At 33.9% G+C, this 18,785-nt stretch overlaps 1 protein-coding gene across 3 annotated transcripts in view; it reads left to right on the top strand.

Moving 5' to 3' along the window:
• Positions 1-18,785, top strand: part of LOC413620 — a 48,718-nt gene that overhangs the window by 17,806 nt on the left and 12,127 nt on the right. The window contains exon 1 of one of the 3 annotated variants that reach the window (XM_397062.7): positions 12,873-14,260. The exons of the other annotated variants lie outside the window; for them this stretch is intronic. The gene's annotated coding sequence lies outside the window, so the exon portion shown is untranslated. Of the gene's footprint in view, positions 1-12,872; positions 14,261-18,785 lie in introns of those variants that run through there. 3 annotated transcript variants of the gene reach the window in all.

The raw sequence follows: 18,785 nt of genomic DNA, 5'->3' as shown, positions 1-18,785 counted from the left end.
TTTACATTATAGAATAACAACAATCTATAAAAATGATATACATTTGATCCTTGAAATTTCTTGAATATCGAAAAATATAATTTAGAATATACATTAATTTTAATAATCATCATACTTTCGATATTTCGATTCTCGAATAATTAATTTTCCTCTCCAATACTATTCTACAATATTATACTAAATTCAATTCATCTTTTCATGAATTTGAAAAAGATCCGTGGTTAATTCCGTTCCATGTTTCGGCTCGTGACTCGTTTATTATTTATACGAATCCCGAGGTTGAGATAATATGTAAATTCGACGTTGACGTCTGTTTTCGCGGTGGTGAACGGGCCGATCGCACCGTGCAGATCGCATGCTTCGAAGATTTATACGTGGCCGTTCTCGAGCCCGACCGGAAGCTGGCGCGAAGCCATTCGAGTTCCCGGTTCGTGCATGGATCGAGCATCCGAACTTCTCTTCGAATCTTGTGATTTATCGTATCACTGGTTACCATTAATTCGATGATCTCTCGAGGAGCTAACGATCTTTAATGATATTTCAACTAGAAGCAAATTTTTCAAATTATTTTCTTCTTGAATATATTTTTTCTTTTTCCACTTTTTAATGATTATAATCAGAATATGATGTAAGAGAATTTCAAAGGAATCTTAATTTTAATTATTTAATTTCAATCAAATATAAATATTATTCTCTTACTTATTCTCACAACTATTTTTTCTTGTATCTTAACGTGAAATTTGGATATTATATGCAAGAACACATAAAATTGTATACAGTTTCGATAAGTCTTTTATGTAAGTTCGATCGATTGTTACTACAAAAAAAGACGTACCAAAAATGGCGGAGAAGACGCCGCGAGAAAGTGCGCTCTGAATCGAATCGAACGAGTCGAGAAAGGGTTACTCGACATGGAACGAAAGTGAACCAATTTCTGATCGGCCTCACGTTCCGGCGTGCACGCTCGAGAAGCTGAAATGCATCTCGCATCACGGTTCGTGAATTTCGTGGCGGACGACGAAAGGAAGAAAGAGGCGAGCGAAGGAAGTGGAAGAAGCACAATGAGTATATATATTCCTTTCAAATATACTCGGCAAGCTTTACATATTATTTTTAAAAGTCATTTTTTTTTAATATTAGAATTGATTGATTGTGAAAATAATCGGGACAAATATAAAGTTGATATTATTTTTTGTTTGATTGATTTTGTTTGAAGTGCTCTATTTTATTATATATTAAATCTGATATGATATAAAAAAAAGTGACGTCTCTTTAATCTTTTTTCTATAATAAGATTGTAGATCGTAAAAGATATTGATAATCTTCTAAATCGATATAATTGATATCCACTCTTTTCGTTATCTTTTTTTAATTCTTTTTTTTTCCAATAAGAAGAAGATCGATGAAACTATAAAACAATATAAAATTATAAAATCATAGGAATGATCTACAATCTTTAATTTTTATATGTATCATTTTACGATACGTACGTTTCGAAGCAATTTTAAGTTTTTTCTTTTTTTAAAAAAAAAATGTATTTCCTGTTTTTAAATCCAATTTATGTTTTATTATGAATCGAGTTCTGCAAGCTTCACATGTGGGTGGAATCTGTTTTTCCATGGCGTGATTACGAGCTATTTTTATATGCCCCATACCGTGTCTCGATTTACCATCTGTATTCTTTCTTGCTAACAGTCCGTAAAATTAGCTCATTATTTCTCATAATTAACGCTATTAATAAATTATTCCTAATATAAATATATATATATATATATATATCAAATTATTTGTAATGTATAGTTTATGATATAGATCTTCTTGATTTCTTTCCTTATATTGACCCGATAATTCAATATCTTTATTTTTTCTGCTCACAAGAAGGGAGAATTCCTCGTACTCCATCGTTCGTGAAATCACCTCTTGTCAGAATAAATATTTTCGTCCGCTCGATTTTTTTCGAAAGAAGAAAGGCCGTGATCGATGGAAAGTTGTGAAAAATTCACGGTTCAGAAGGCAAACCGTGTGCACGGTTTTCATTAACCTACTTGATTGAAGCAAGCCTCGATTGAGCGTCGATCCGGTAGACCTCGATTGGGCCTCTTACCTTGCCATCGTGAACGTTAATGGGCGACAATGTAACATCGAGTCGAGTGCTCTCTGTTCATTACGCGCGCTCCTCCACTGTTATTCGAACCGAATGAAAGCGCGATATTCTTTTCCATTTGCTACCTGCGCCATTTTGAATCATCGAGCGCTCCGTACACGCTCGAAATGAAGTAAGAAAATGATTTATGCATCAAGGACTCGACCACTTTTTCCGTTTTTAACCATTAATTAAATTATGGATTTACGTTTAAATGCAAACTTATATAAATATATATAAACCATTTGGAATAATAATAATAATAATCGCTACTTACAAAGTATCTCATACAAGACAAATTAGATTATCGTTTGCAAAACTTTGTCCGACTTTTTTTAAGTTTTACGTAATTTGTTTACTTTGAGTTTTATTAATAGTTTCACGCATTTCTTCACAATTATTAATCAAAACTAATTTGCTTGTTACTCATTACTCTTGGAGTAATTTTAAGATATAGATAAAGTGGAGGATAAAATTTAAAGAACTTAAAGAAAGTCATATTTGTTTTTCTTTTTTATCAGGAAATATTGAGAATTTTTAATAATTTGGAAATTCTAAATATTATCGGAAACGAGGTATTTGATCCAATATTTCGAACTTTGTACGACGAATTTTCAAATATTCCTCTTCTATCCTTTATCACTGATACTTATCTATATATCGTTATTCATTTTTATCGAGTTATTATAATTTTTTTTCACGATTATTTTTCATGGAAATGCGCCGATTATTGCCGATTATTCGTGATTTCATTATCTCGATCGTAAAATGCGGTTTATTCGTGTTCCCCGGTATTCGTAGCTCTCGATCACAGTTTTGGATAAGAATTTCCTCGCGAATTTCACGCAACCAACATTTCCAAATCGCTTCGAATTGCGGAGGAAGATCCGAGATAACGGCACGTGTATTATATCAACTGTTATACCAACTGTTAATTAAGAAGTTGGAGATTAAGAGCGAGACATTGTTTCTAAGCGAATTCGCGATGATTTCGAGTTTTTCTTCGGAAGAAATTATATACACTTCGATTATTACCGTTCTTTATTTTTTTATCTTTTAACTATCAGCAATACGAACGTATATTTCGATCGATTTGAAGATTTGCGAGGTATATCGACACGTTCTACTTATCTTTTTTCCTTCTTGCGATTGAAAAAGGAGAGAAAAACGTAATTTAAGGTGATTTAGAACGCTCGATGAATGATTATGACGTATCTATACATATGATCAAATATCATTAATCATCGATATTTTTCTTCTTTTTTTTAATTTTCGTCCAATCTTTCTGTCGTTTTTTCTTCTCCTTCTTCTTTTCTACGGATTAATTAACGATTATTATCTCTGTTATGAGGGATCCTGGCCCGATTATTCGAAGATGCGAGGTGTTAATTCAGACGGTTTGTTATTTTCACCCGAATAAAGCGAAACTTTCGCTTATTACGTTGTTCGCTCTCGTTTTTCTCTTTTTTCTTTTTTTTTTTTTTTACTCGTTGTTTAGTCATTTCAGAATCGCGCGATTTGAATTAATTGAACTTCCGCGGTTATACAGCTACGTAATCGCGTCTCTACCATGAAGAAAAGATTCATTCTGGATAGATCTTCGAGATAGGAGCCACTTTATCGAATACATCAATGATCCTTTCTTCGAAGATCGAATAGAGAATATCATTTTTCTTTTTTTTTTTTATATCAATATAAATTGACCAAGAGATTTATTAATCGTCCTTTTGATCGAATTAAAATTACAAAATATATTTTCTCCAATCAATTTTGCGACTGTGTCTTAATTGCGGGATAAATAATCAATAAAATCTAGATGGTATACATATACATATAATGGATTCTTATTTTTTTTACTTTTCAAATTGTTGTATAAATTATGCACGACGTTATAAATGCAAAATATTGGCCGTTTACTCTGTAATTGCGACATAATGCTTACGGAAGTAATATGGGGACGAGCGGAACCCGATCCTTGAAGAAAACGTGCACGGGAATCATCGTGAAAACAAACTGTTTTGCTGCTCGATGCCTGGGAACTGGGACGGAATAGCGCTTCCAAGGTGCATATCGGCTAGATCGATTATAAAACAGGCCCAACAGAATGATTTCGAGCGAGGATCGCGAGGAAAGAATCGGGAGGGAGGGAGGGAAATTGCGATAATTATGTCGAAAGAGGGAAGGTAGGTAATCGAACGAGGTTTGAACGAGGTAGATCGATCGATTCGTGAAACGACGACATCTTGTCACGTTTATATTTTCGCGACAGAGGAAGATCGTGGGATCTAATCGACGATGGGCAGGAATTTGAAACGAGAAAGACGACGTCTGTCTCTCGATCGCTCCAGGTCGCCTCGATTGGCGGAATGAGTCCCCCCCTCTCCCTCTTTCTCTCTCTTTGTGACGTTAGGTAACAGTTGAGCTCGATTGGTGCACCCTCGACCCCTTTTCGAGTCATTATTTATAAAGAGGGGCACGGTAGAACGGTAGATACGTTCTTCTTCGTTTTGACGCATCGAGAAGATTCTGGATCGAGACGATTTACAAAAAGGAGAACGAATACTAATCTTCCAACCTTTCTTTTGTTTAAAGATTTGAAAAGATGGAAGGACGAACCTCGTAAAGGATATATATTTCATCGAGTAATTATAATAAGGATTAATAATAATTTTGTGTGAATTCAACGATCGAGATCCATGCATGTGGATAGCACGGATCTAGAAAGCCGTGATGATGGAAAGAAGTGGTGCGTATCTGCACTCGATGATATGTAAAGAAAACGCCGTCGACCTGAAATTTCTTTTTCTATTTCACTTCACGAACTTTGTAAATGAAAGATAATTTTATCAAGGATGCAGCTTCCTTTCAAATTTTCATCAAATTTATCCACGAGTATTTTCTTCTCTTTAAACGAGCAACTAAAAAAGAGGGAAAGAGCTCTAAAAAAAATTCCATTTCGAAATATTTCTATCGTATCAACAACAAAATTCGAAATCTTGGACGCCTGTCGTCATCTCGATTGCGATGCACCAACATGTTCGTCGATTGTTTCGTATTTTGCTCGCACTTTACTCAGATCCGTGTTCCGCGTCGCGATTCCATGGCGACACGGAGGAGAGGAGACACGATCGCAGCGGTGCGCGTCGCGATTGGCAAAAACCGGAAATTACCGAGTGTTTCGCGAGGTTGCAATGAGGAGGAGGAACGAATGCCATCCTGGGATTATGTCATCGATAACGATATTCATGTAACCGCTGTCAATTATCCCTCATCCGGCCCCATCTTCCACACACGCTTTGGAAAATGCGGATGATAATGCACGCCTCGAATATATTATTCAACGATTTCCCCATATGATGGATACATACGTTTGATAAATGTCGCTTCCTGGATGGATCCGCGGTAACGGTACAAGGAAAATGAATTTCCACCTCGTTTCTTCTTCTTCTTCTTCTTTTTCTACTTGTTCCCATGGACTTTGCAAATCGGTTTGCTTCTTCTTTCTTCTTTTCCGATTTTATTTCCCGCCTGGTATCTTTTACTTCGCAGAACGAAAAGTGATTGATGAAAAATTCAAACAAACTCGAATGAAAGTGGAATTTTGACAATCCAATCATCTTTATCGATCTATCTTAAACCTTTCTCTGAATGATAAAGTTAATATTAATTCAAGCTTCTTCGAGAGATCACTTTAGTCTGATTAAAATTCAACAATGTATCTCTATAATTCGGAATAAATAACGACTTTGCTTAAAGCGACTTGGCGCGAATAAATGAGATCTAGATCGGACTAAGGGCGAAGCCTCGACAGGTAGACCCAATTCAGGCCCGAGGACTGAGTCGTAACTCATCACGTCTGAGCGGCAGACAACTGACCCAAAGCGATCCAGTCTCGAACTGGACGTGACCTAGACCTGGCCAGTCCACTTGCAAGACCTGTTAGACGGTCCCAGACCTAGGTCAGCCAAAGCATGAGGCATCGTGCGAGCATGTACGGGGCAACTATCATATGATGTACCGTTCCACCTGTGCTACCATCTGTTCCAAAAGTGTTACTCGCATTTTACACGACAGCTGTCGCGCCTCCTTTCGCGACCTTAATTTTCCTCGCTCTTGCCATCGGCATCGACCCAAATTTCCTCCAGCCTTTTATATATCTTTCATCCGTGCGGTCCCTTCCGTTCCACCACCACCATCACGAGCTCGATCCACGAACCAATTCTCTCTCTTCCTCTCTTTCAACGAACCGTCATATCGTATTTCTTCGTCATATCTTCTTTTTTTGATCAGTCACTTTTTTCTTTTTCTCTCTTCATTGAATATAATATTCGGGATTAATCGTTCAAGATATTTAGTATAAAAGAATGACACGTTGGATATTCGTTAAATATTGATACGAATCGATTAAAGTATATTTTGAATTAAAGGTTATATAACCTATTGTGTTTATCCGTTGTAATTTCGTTGATACAATCTTTAATAGAGATAGTTCCATTGACGCAATAAGATAATCAGGGATGATAAATCGATTAAAACGAATATTATTTGAAATATTCTTGCGAAGAGTTAGAAAAACAATTGATTATCTTATCGAAAAATTTCGAATAAAAACTATTTCGACACATCTATTTAATTTAAAACCGACGTGTGCATCCTCTGTTAATTAAAAAGAAACAGTTTTTCCGGAGAGAGTAACACGAAAAGTAAAAAAAGAAACAAATTTCTATCGTCGTAAAAACTCTTCTCGAAAAAACCTAACCTAACTCTTTCTCTCCCCTCCCCAAGCAAGGAGAGGAGCAAGAATTGGCAGAACAGTTCGTTTCACATAAGATAACCATCCTGTTACCCCACATATTACGTCCGTATCTTCGAACGATCCTAGGTGCCTGTTTCGCGGTTCAATGGATCATTATGTACACGGTTTTCGCGTGAATCGGCCTTTCTCGGAACACTTTCGAGCCGAGACGCCTTCCAGCCGTCCGTGCCTTCCGCCATTGCGCCTCGCGCCATAAAACTCGAATCTCCGCCATGCGCTTTTTATAGAACGAGGAGGATACTTTCGAGGAGAAGCAGGAAGCCGTTTCTCGAAAACCGAGATGTTTTTTAAACGGTGGATATATAAAAATTCATATCTCGTGTAGAGTAGCCTGACTCGGTCTGTTTCCTGCACGGCGAATAATTGTGCCGGGTAAACGATTCGCGGATTCATCATGCATGCATTCCATTTTTATCTCTCGAAACGAAATTTTACGCGGTTTATAAAGTTGGTATTGGTTCACGACACGATATAATTCCTGCTGCTCGAGGAAATTGACACTTTGAGGAACTGTTTTTTTTCATTTTTCGATGTAAAATTTATTTGACGGAATAATATTTTGGATGATAATTTGAGAAGGTGAAAGGTGTAAAAAAAATGTTTGGATAATATTTAGGCGGAATTGTATACGTAAGTTAAAGTGTATTGAATTGAATTTTTCATTGATGATGCAATATTCGCGAATATACTGCAGTTTTATTACTTTTTATATTGGAATATTCTTGATGGTAGATATGAATTCTTGATGAAACTTGGGGAAAATTAGCATTTTGAAGAGAGGAAAAAGATATTTGATGTTCTTGCCTTGAGTAGAATTTAATGTAATAATTTTAGGTAATAATTTAAATGTGTATATTTTAGGTGAATATATGAAAATAGGAATTTTCTGATGATGCGAATGTGTTTTTAAATAATGAACTTTTATTGTTTTTATATGGGATACTCGATATGAATTCTTGATGGAATTGAAAAAGGAATTAACATTTCAAAGAAGGAAAAAAAAAAAGATATCCTTGAAATATGAAACGAAATTTATGAACGATTTAAAAAAAACTTTATGTAATTTAATTTTGTTGATATTTTGCTATTGTATTATTATTATTATTCTATATTTTCTAATTAATCCTAATTAATCCCTCTTTGTATAAATAGTTAGTGCAGTTAATAAGTTGGGGAAAGGAAAAGTATCTTAAAACAATTGAGCAATAATCTTATGATATAAATTATTCTACTTGTGAAATAAATTGTATTAAATTACTTTTTAATCCATGAAACTTTGGAAATCGTACAGATAGATTTTGTAATTATTTCAGATTGGAAAGATTATTTTAAAAAAAAGATTAGATATTCCGCTTCATAATTAAAGAATGGTGCCAGTTACTCATCTTACAAAAGAAGAGAATCACCTTGGATACTTTTTCTCTCATTTAAAATGTAAGAAGGGAAAATTGCACACCCTGTAAAACTCGCTGGCATCTCTTCATGATGTATGTAAAAATAAATGTGTCAATGAATATTTTAAAACGTAATGATTCATCTCATCAAATGAGATAATTAGAAAACTGAAAGATATTTGTTATTTTTATCGAATAATTATAAGGATTCGAGTGATGAGAATATAAAAATATTGACAAAAATTAAACGTAATAATAATTTCTCCCATTCGAATGGGAGAAGAAATGAGAACGATGACGAAAAGGGAATCAACGTCCCACGTTACAACATCCGTTTTCAAAACGAGTACATTCAATTAATCAATTATAAAAATTTAATGAACGTTGTTCGAGACAAAAGAAAAAAGTAAAAAATTGTTTCGTGGTACAATGGTCATTGATAATCGGTTAATAATGCATTCAATTAACGTGGAGAAAATTGTCTATATGATATACTTCGAATAATGATCCATTGAAAGAAACGATGGGATCGACCAGGGGAATGAGGTTGATTAACTCGAACAGATCTTCGTATCTGTAATCTTTTGACGATTGAGACAACAGATTTGAAGTGAATTTCTCCACGTTTTTAATGATTTTGAAGATGACTCAAGGTCATCCTTCTTTCATTAAATTATTAACACAAAGTTAAACAAATTTCCCTATTTCTTTCGAAGAATTTCATTTAAAGGCTCATTCTTTTCATTTTATCAACTTTTAAGCAAATCCTTTGTTTTTAAATATTAACAATACCAGGTAGATAATTAACAATAAAATTACGATAGAAATAAAAATGAGTTAATATAAATTATACAAAATTTCTTTTTTAAAGGAAGGAAGGATTCCTTCGTACGATCTCTCCATTTGCTCAAGATTCACGCAAATCTTTATCGGTTAAATGATTCACTCCACTCGAAATTAATGGAAATCGTAGCGCAAATCGCTTGGAGCGCGATTTATAAGTCGACCGAACAAGGTTAGAATAACCGCAACCCGTGTCATAAGCCTTTCAACGTCGCGTGTTCCCCAGAATCGTTCCGTTAAGCGAAGGAACAGGCGAAATATGGCTTCTGGGGAGGGAAATATCGGCCACGTTGGTCAATATTTGTCGTGCGCAACGTCGATACTGGCCCAAGGTAGTTTCAATGCGAACACATCCGGGCATTAAGTTTTCGCTCTCGTTTTGCACGCGACGCGAAATAGATATTTCGGAATAAATGGCGGACAGGGAGCGTTACGCGTCACGTGAACGCTCATACGTAGTTTCAATATTATTTCAGAGTTGTACATTGAGTCGTGTATACATTGTCCATCGATCTTCCTCGGATAAACTTGATGTTTAATTAAATTTCGAAATCTCTCCGAAATGGTCGAATGATGAACGAACTTTTAAACGAATATCGAAACGTTGAAACTTAATTTTCAGATGGGTGGGAAAAAATTGAATTCGATTCTTCGCGAGAACTTGTTAAAGTAAATTTAAAATCTAATTGTGAATTGTTTTAAAAGAGAATAATATCGATCAGATTTAGATTGATGATATCTTCGTTTGTGTTAATATCGTTTCTTTTTTAAATTTATTTAAAAAAAAGAAAAAGATATTTTGCTCGCGTATTCCAGTCTTTTTTATATGATAAAGTTTTTTGCAGTTTATAATAATATTTTGTTCCTCGTATAATGTTATGAATAAAGAAGTTAAAGCCATCCGACAGGCAAATTAATTTTTTTTATTTCAGCTTGTTTTTATTACACGAAGTGTATAATTATAATGTTAATCACTTGTTAATTATCGAATGATCGCCAATGTAATATTTATTTTAAATGTATAATTATGTAAAATTTATTCATTTTAGAGTTTACGATCTTGCATAATCCGTCACTATTCCTCTGCACTATTAAGAAATAATATCGCAGAATGAATCGATTTTCCAACTAATAAATACCGTAATAAAAATACCAATGCAATCATTTCCGTGATTGTAAACATCCTTTTGTATTTAAGAAAAAAAAAATATTAAATGAAATCATCCTTTTCGTCTCTCCCTTTCGCAATTCTTCACGTTTCTTCTTTTTTCGCCTAAAAAAAAAATTGGACAAACATCACTCTTCTTCTTCTTCTTCTTCTATCTCCTTAAGCAAGATAAAAATATGCAGTAATGGAATTTGTTGTTAGAATTTTTCTTCGACGGTTTTTCTTCGAAGACGTATGAAAAATACCAAATATAATATCACTGATATCTTCCATCCTTTAATAAAATTCTTTCGCCAAGAAATGAAATAAAATTTCGAAAAATAACGGATATCAATCAAACGGAATAAAAAATGACTTATTAATCGCGAAACACGTGGCTTTGGAGCCACGTGGTGACGTGGATAAGAGATAAATTTCATCTCATAGATATCTTCGAATACCCGTTACTATATCCTCCTAACTGTTCATCTCAACTCGTCTACGAGTATTCTTTCGTCGAACCGCTTATTTCGCCGTCACCGTCAGAACAGAAATCCCGCGTTTAATTAATATTAATTACACGTGTTTTAACCATCGAACGGTATCGTGTTATTGACGCCGATTAATCGTACGCCGATCATATACGAGCAGTGATTATTTTTCATTCAATATGTTTATCAATATATCGTGGAGATGTTACGAAACATCCCAGTGAATGTCAGAATTATTCATTTCTTTTTTTCTTTCTTCATTTTTTTTTTTGTTTTTTTTTAATATAAGTTTCGTGTTTTCGAGGAAGGATCGATATTATCTTATATATGTCTTTCTTTTGAATATGATCAGTTTTATTTATTCATCGAGAAGATTTTTATCTTTATTTTATTTAATTTTATGGTATATGTATATGATTGAAATGATGAAATTCTTTTTATGGAAAGAAAGTATGAAATTTTTTTGTCGGAATTGCAATTTTATTAATTGTTACATAGTCAATGTTTATGTATCCATTAAGAATCCATTGAGGATTCTTTTTTTTCTCTCTTTTTTTTTTTTAATATTGATTATTATTTTTATTATAATGTGAATTTTTTTTTTTTTTACAATATTAAGAGACTACTATTTGATTTAGTAAGTATAAATTGATGGCTCTCTTTATCTCTTAAATTTTTATTCGGATGGATTTTGATTGTTACGTAATTGATTACAATTACATATTACCATATATTGTTTATTTAGTTAGTATGCATTGAGATTATTAAACAACGAGGAAATATCGTTATTATGATGCAAATTTTTTTACACATATACATACTTTGTGTAATTTTCTTCATTAGAATTTTTAAAGCTTCCAGTGTAAAACTTTGAAGTCTTGATCAAGGTATTGCGACGTTGCATGTCGTATAAAAAATCTTTATATATATACATTCTTCTTTTTTTTTTTTTTTTTTGATTAAATATCTTATGGAAGAATAGAATTTACTTCATTGTTGTTATTATTATTTCTTTTCCTTGCAACGAGGACATCTTCCTTTCTTATTTCATTTTTATCTCATTTTTATTTCAACTCCAATAATTGAAACATCATTCGTTTATTTAAATACAATATATCCATAGTTACATCACATTTCTTTATACGTGAAATTTAAATCATTTTATGGAAACATAACCGACATGTTTTGACAATATTTCCCGTTTAAATTAAATGGAATTAACACGTATTACCAACGACGATGTTAATTGAACCTTTTACGTCGAGAGATTATCTTAAGTGAGCTTTTCTTTTTTTTTTCTTCATGCACAATGTTTGGGCAGTCAGTGACTCTAATTATTATAACAACGTGTAATGTGTACCCTTGTTCGTGGTTATTATACGTTCAAGTTAATAGCGGGGAACAACGTGGGAGATTATAGTTATCAAAAACTTCTTTGTCCCGTAAGATTGTTTTCTTCTCTGAAATTTTAATAATACCAAATCGGATTTTTAATCTACAAATCTTGTCTTCTCGCGTGTCAAAGCGTCAAGTGTAAATATATATAACACTTGTGAAATTTGCAAATCATTAAATTTATTAAATTTAGAAGCGTGACGAAGATCACACTTAATTTGATTGTTATCATCGTGAAATAAAAATAGCTCATCGTATCGCGATCATTATACTCTTCCCCTTTCACAGTTGATACACGTCTCTAATATAACCCACGCTACAAAGGATATATCTTCACAAAATTTCGAAAAAGCATCTCGAAAAACATTCCCCTCTTCCACGTTAATAAAATTCAATTTCAATCAAATTCAACCTCTCGTCTCGTGAAAATAAAGAAGAAACATTTATCTTTCCTCCTCCTCCTCCAAGAAAAACATCCATAAAACATTCATTTCCACTCTCCTCTCTCCTCCACTTGATCAAAATTAAATTCTCACCCGTGCACGAGATCCATCCTCAACCCGTCCCCTTGTAAAAAAGATTGTTGAAGAACGAGTTGTTGTTCAAACTTGTGCTCGCGCGTCGAAACGACTCACCCTGTATATATTCCCGCCGGGTGTATTCCCATCTGTTCCCAGTGTCCATGGGGTCCCACGGGCATCTCCCACCCCGTGACGCCACGTAAGTCGACCGATCCTTCCCTCCCCCTGCGTATCCCCTCCATTCGAGCGCGACGACCCTCCAACGGCCCCTATTCAAAGTCTTCGTCCGGCGTCTGTCGGCAGTCAGTCGCGGGGCATCCGTCGTGGAGCGCGTGTTACTCGCGCCGTCGTTTCGAGCCGTCGTCTTCGGGAGACGGGCATCCCCCTTCCCGTCCCATCCTTCGAAAGACAAAGAGATTTTCGACGAATTATTTTCGAGTACGAAAATTCGAGGAGGAAGACGCCTCTTCTCATCTTCCATCTTATTGTTGTCGAAATAAGGTGGTTCTCGCGTGTGTTTCTCGTGTATTTCTACGGTTAAGGTAATAATAGAAGGTGCAACAGGTTACAGATTATAAATATTTTCGGTATTTGTCGATGTATTATCGTATCGACTGTCTCAGAATTCCGAGAATTCCGTGCGAGGTCTTTGAACATTCATTTCTGTGAATTGTGACGGATTGTGCAGTTTTTATGGCCATTACACTCGGCGAGGAACACTGTTGGACATTGTTTATAAAAGGGATTTTCGACTTCGAGGGAATTCGGTTCAGTGCGATTCGAGGAAGAAGGATAATAAGGATTCGATCTAGAATATTCCATCTATATAGACAGAGATAGATAGAAAATAGAAGATTTCGAACATTCGAAATTAATCGTGATACATTATATTGCTTCTCTCCTCCTCGAGTCGTAAATTAAAACACAAGCTGCCCCCGAAATAATCCCGATTATTTTTATCTCGCGTATCGTGCATTACTCGAGGCGAGGAAGAAAGATAGGGGAAAAGAGGAAGAAACGAGGAGAGAAAAAAGTGGAAGAACTCGGAGTAGAGATCAGGGGTGGGAGGAATCGAGAAGGAACAGTGGGGAAAAAAATAAAAATCTTCGAGGTTGTCTCGAAGGCCGGGCTACCTGGCACCTGGTATAATCGGGAGAGAAGAAAGTTCGTCTGGGTTCTTCTACATCCGGTTTTCGAGACCGTTTAGTTGCCTACATTTCTTGATATACAAGAAAATATATCGCCCTTGAAGAATTTCTGTATCGTCGTATTTTTCTCTCGCGGAATTTTTTTCGGATAAAACATATATACGCTGGAAGAGCGTGGGGGAGGGTGGAAGAGGTAAGAAGAAGCGGAATGCCGGCTCGTTAATGATCTTCGCGCGCCTCTTCGCGGTGGAAACGGAAGGAATGAGAGGCGCCGCGGGTGAAGTTCCTTGGTGCCGATTGAATGGAGTTACTTCGAAGAGGTTTTGACTGTCTCTCGTGCCGACCGACTCGTCCCTCTAGAAGTGAGTAGAATAATTAATTCAGTAGAATAATTTATTCTTGTTGTTTATATTTATATTATTCGTTTTTCATTTTCTCTCGAGATTATTGCGTGTGATCGTGTTCACAAATGTTTTATAAAGTATGGAGAAAATTATTTGGCAGCGAGTTTTGTAGAAGTATTTTGGTTAGAACATTCTAAAATTCGAGAAAATTTTCTCGGGAAAGTGAACAATTTTAACGGAGGAATTGTTTCTTTTTTATTTTCCAACTATATTTTATTTTATTTTATTTCATCATGGTTATAATGTATTAGCATTAAAATGATTATCTTAAATGCATATGATAAGTTTTTGGGTCAGGCATAATTTTTTATTATAGGTTTTAGAGATTAAGATGTATCGCTTTTTTGTTAAAAAGAAAATTTACTTTTTTTTTAAGAGAGATATCCGTGAGCGGAATAAATATATTTCTCTCTTTATTTATTTCTTGAACAAATAAGATAAAAATAAGATAAAATTCATTTTATTTTCTCTCGTTTATGGAGAAGCAGAAAGTTACAATCGCCAATTGATTTTTAATTATCGCGATCAGTATCAAAAATAATTATATAAAAAAAAAATATAAAATTGCTCGAAAAGTATGATATATCGATAGGATAACGCGTGGTGGAAACCGATATCTGTGCAATTAAAAAATAAACAAGTAAGAAAGTAAATTAATAATTTTCTTTAATTATAATTAATATTTTACCATATAATAAGTGAAAGATAATATATGATATTATTATTATTACGAAGGAAGATATATTTTCCTAGTTTACGACCAACTTTTCAAAGATAAAAATTTATATAATATTTCTACCTGTTGACATTTGATCAGTTTATTAAGCAAAAGATATAATATTGATAATCAAACAAGAAATCTAAAAATTGTTTCTTAATTTAGTTCTATGTTAATGTATTCATACTAATTGCATCGCAAGTTTTTCTACAGCCTACTCGAGGAATGTGAGGATTACAATTATTATTGCCTCAAACAGGTTTGTTGTTGAATAAAATATAATGGGGAGAATGGTTTGTCCGAGTCTTTAAGAATCTCTTCACGTCTATTACACCACTATTCGTGTATTCACGCAAATTATCAAGAATACATACGTCACAATGATTCATTACACGGTCCAGAATTACTAAATTAGAATGTTACTTTCGATTTCTCCCCCCTCTCTCTCTCTCCCTCTCCCCCACCACCATCCCGCCAATTCTATTCTTCCTATTTTTCAAAACTTAAATAATCATTCTTACGAAATGTTTTAATCGTCTATAAGGTAATTTTTATTTCAATGTTAACGTCGTTCGAATAATTTATCGAATTAATTAACGATTAAGAAGGGGAAGGTATTAATTAAGAAGGAATAATAATTATTAAATTTTACTATGGAATAAAATGAATAAAATTAAAAGTAAAAGTAAATGCAAAATTTATAATTTAAATAAAATTTCTTTCTTATATTACTTTCTCTCTACAATTCATTTACAATAAATCTGATAGTTCTGACTTATCTAATTTTCTCGATTATATCCACCCTTTTCCATCCATGTTCCATGCCTCCTCGCCTCTGCTGAATATTTCCAGTGGAGAAAATGTCAAAAGGTGTGCGTGAACGAAGAAAGAGAGAGAGAGAAAGAAATAGAGAGAGAGAAATTGCTCGATCGAAATCTCAATCGAGATCGAGAATTCCCTCATTTTTCGAAAACTCGCATCGAATTTGGAATAATTGTAACGCGATCCAAAATGTGGAAGATTTTTTTTTTTTTTTTTCGATTACATACAGTTTCACGGTTAAAAGCAATTGTCCCCAGAAAACTACCGTTAAAGTGATCGTGACCTCGATCGAGTCTCTATAGATTCTGTATAGATCCGCTTCTGGATCGTCTATATACGACTTAACAACCGGATCGACAACTTTTTACGAAATCACTGAAAGCACCAGTCGACATAACGTGATTCAGAAAATTATTTTATCGTTTTTTCTCGATCGAATTATTTTTTTTTTTTTTTTTTCTTAACGCGATTTCTTCGCTTCATAAATCGCTCTCGATTTAGCAAGCAACTGTATGAATCTGGATTTTATCCATTTTTTTCTTCGTTGATCTGTATCATGGATTTTCGATTGTGTAATTGGAAGATGAATGTTTTGATTTTTTTCTTTCTTTTTTTTTTTTCCATATACATTACAGAATCGAATATTTTCCAGGAAAAATGGGAAATATTGTTTTTATTATTCCAATTATTAACAATAATTTAAAAAATATAGTTTTTCTGGTAATTTTCTGGCTAAAGCGAAAGATTAAATAATCGAAGAATTTTGTACGAAGAATATTTTTTCGATGTGAAAAAATTGGATATTGCAAAAAATTTTTTACATACCTGAATAGGAAATATAATATGAATATGGATTGTAACTCTGAATATTTATGAAGTTGTAAACTTTATCATTGTCATCTTTGAATTATTCGATAAAGTTCAAACATTATTTATTATTAAATTTCAAAAAGAGAAGACAAATATGCACAGATATAAAAGAATATTGTAGAAATTTTAAATATATAGAATTACCTACATAAATACAAAACACTATTTAATTTTCTTTTCTCATAGAAGTTAGAATTTTTTTTAATTTCACAATCTCTTCTTTTTTATCAAATAAAAGAAAAATATTTTCTTCTGCTAAATTCTTCTTCTTATCAAATACAATTAATAGAAAGAATTACAAGATTGCACGAAACAATTATTTCAAAAATTTAATACCATTAAAAATCCTAAGTCATCATCTTAAAGATCCTTACTTGGAATCTTCTCAAAAACAAAGTCAATAGAAAATTATAACGAAATACACTTAATTGAGATTCATTCTACAATAACGGGATATCATTCGACCGAATCGTTTGAATTTCAACTCATCTTATTTCTTTTCCTGAATTCGTTCGCTTCATCATCGTAATTACAAAACCGCACACGGATTAATAATCAATTTCGTTACATTCTCGATCGAGGAGGATCCTTCTTTCTTTCTCCCCTCCCCTCCTCGATCCACTTCCTTCCACGTTTCCTCCCGCGTTTATAATTTTTCACTGCGAATCATAATCGCTTTTTATCGTTTTATAATGGATGAGAAACGAGCGTGTAATCCCGATGATTAAACGAAGATTGTGCGTTGCAATCTAGCGGTGGCATCTCACGTAAATTCCATGCTGATTAATTCGCGGCCGTGGTCGTTGTTTTGTATTTTTTTTTTCTTTTTCTTTTTCTTTTTTTTTTTTTGCGTGTTCCTCGACTCCTTTCTTCTTTGCGAGGAGAGGAAACGGAGGATGATGAAAGAAAACAAAGCGAGCGATGACACGTCGAAGAGGAGGGTTTTGTTTTTCTTTTTTCTTTTTATCGTGAAGAGGAAGTTTTTTTAGCGAAAGAAGAATTTTTATTTTATCTCCCTCGTTTCGTGCTTAGTTTTCATTTCCTTCTTAAAATATATATATATATATATATGTATATTCCTGTTTTCGAATAATTTTCTATTCTCTATAATCTTAAAAATTGCAGCTTCTCCATCATGACTATTAATAATCGTTTAAACAGATCCAACGATCTCTCATAATTCGTTTACCTTTGTACCAAGCAATGCCTTTTTCAACCTCGATTCGAGCGATTAACATACTCTGAAGGAAACCACTTACGATTATACCTGCCACCCTGCTGGTACGCTCTAACCATTACAATTCGGATATTCATTCAGAATTTCGAAACAAGTCGAAAAGAAAACGAATTGGAACAACTGTTCTCTCCATTATTTCTTCATTTTCTCCTTCCATTTAACGAATTGAGCATTAGGAGCGAAATTTGCGTGGAAAATTTCAAATCGAGATGAAGATTCCGGATATTCGATATAACGATCATCGTTCGTGTTGAGTGATCAGAGTTACGTTACAGATATTGTAAAAACAAGATTTTTAAGGTGGTGACGTAAGCCAGATATCATCTTGGTATCACAATATAACGCGTGAGCGAGACCGTGCAATCTCTGTACGTTTCGTAATGTCGTCTAGCATCGATAAAACATGTATAAGTTGTTGTTGTTGCTCCTTTAATCGTGGGAGGAGGAATATGAGTTTGGCAGCTTTTATATAACGTTTCTTTCGTTTGTAGAGAAATACAAGTTCGAGTATTCGAGGAGGGAAAAAAGAGGGTGGAAGAAGAGGGTGGATATAATTAAATGGATGGATTGGATATTGCATAGTTGGTACGTGGTATTAATTTGAAATGGGGGAAAAACGTGGAAAGTTTGGATGGTGCATCGAAATTTCGTTTGTTTAGAACGCGAATACACAGTCGTATAGTTTCGAAACTAGGAGAAGTAACTTTTATACGATGAAATTCCTGTATCACGAATTACAGAAACTTTACTTTATAATCACATTAAGGGTTATATTAAAATATATAACTTTAATTTTTCCAGTCAAGAGACAAAATTTTCTTTCTCTCTTTCATCAA

Source organism: Apis mellifera, linkage group LG8, assembly GCF_003254395.2.
Source record: "Apis mellifera strain DH4 linkage group LG8, Amel_HAv3.1, whole genome shotgun sequence".
Taxonomy (NCBI): domain Eukaryota; kingdom Metazoa; phylum Arthropoda; class Insecta; order Hymenoptera; family Apidae; genus Apis; species Apis mellifera.
Note: the sequence above shows the minus strand (reverse complement) of the source record. Positions and strands in the feature narration are given on the sequence as shown.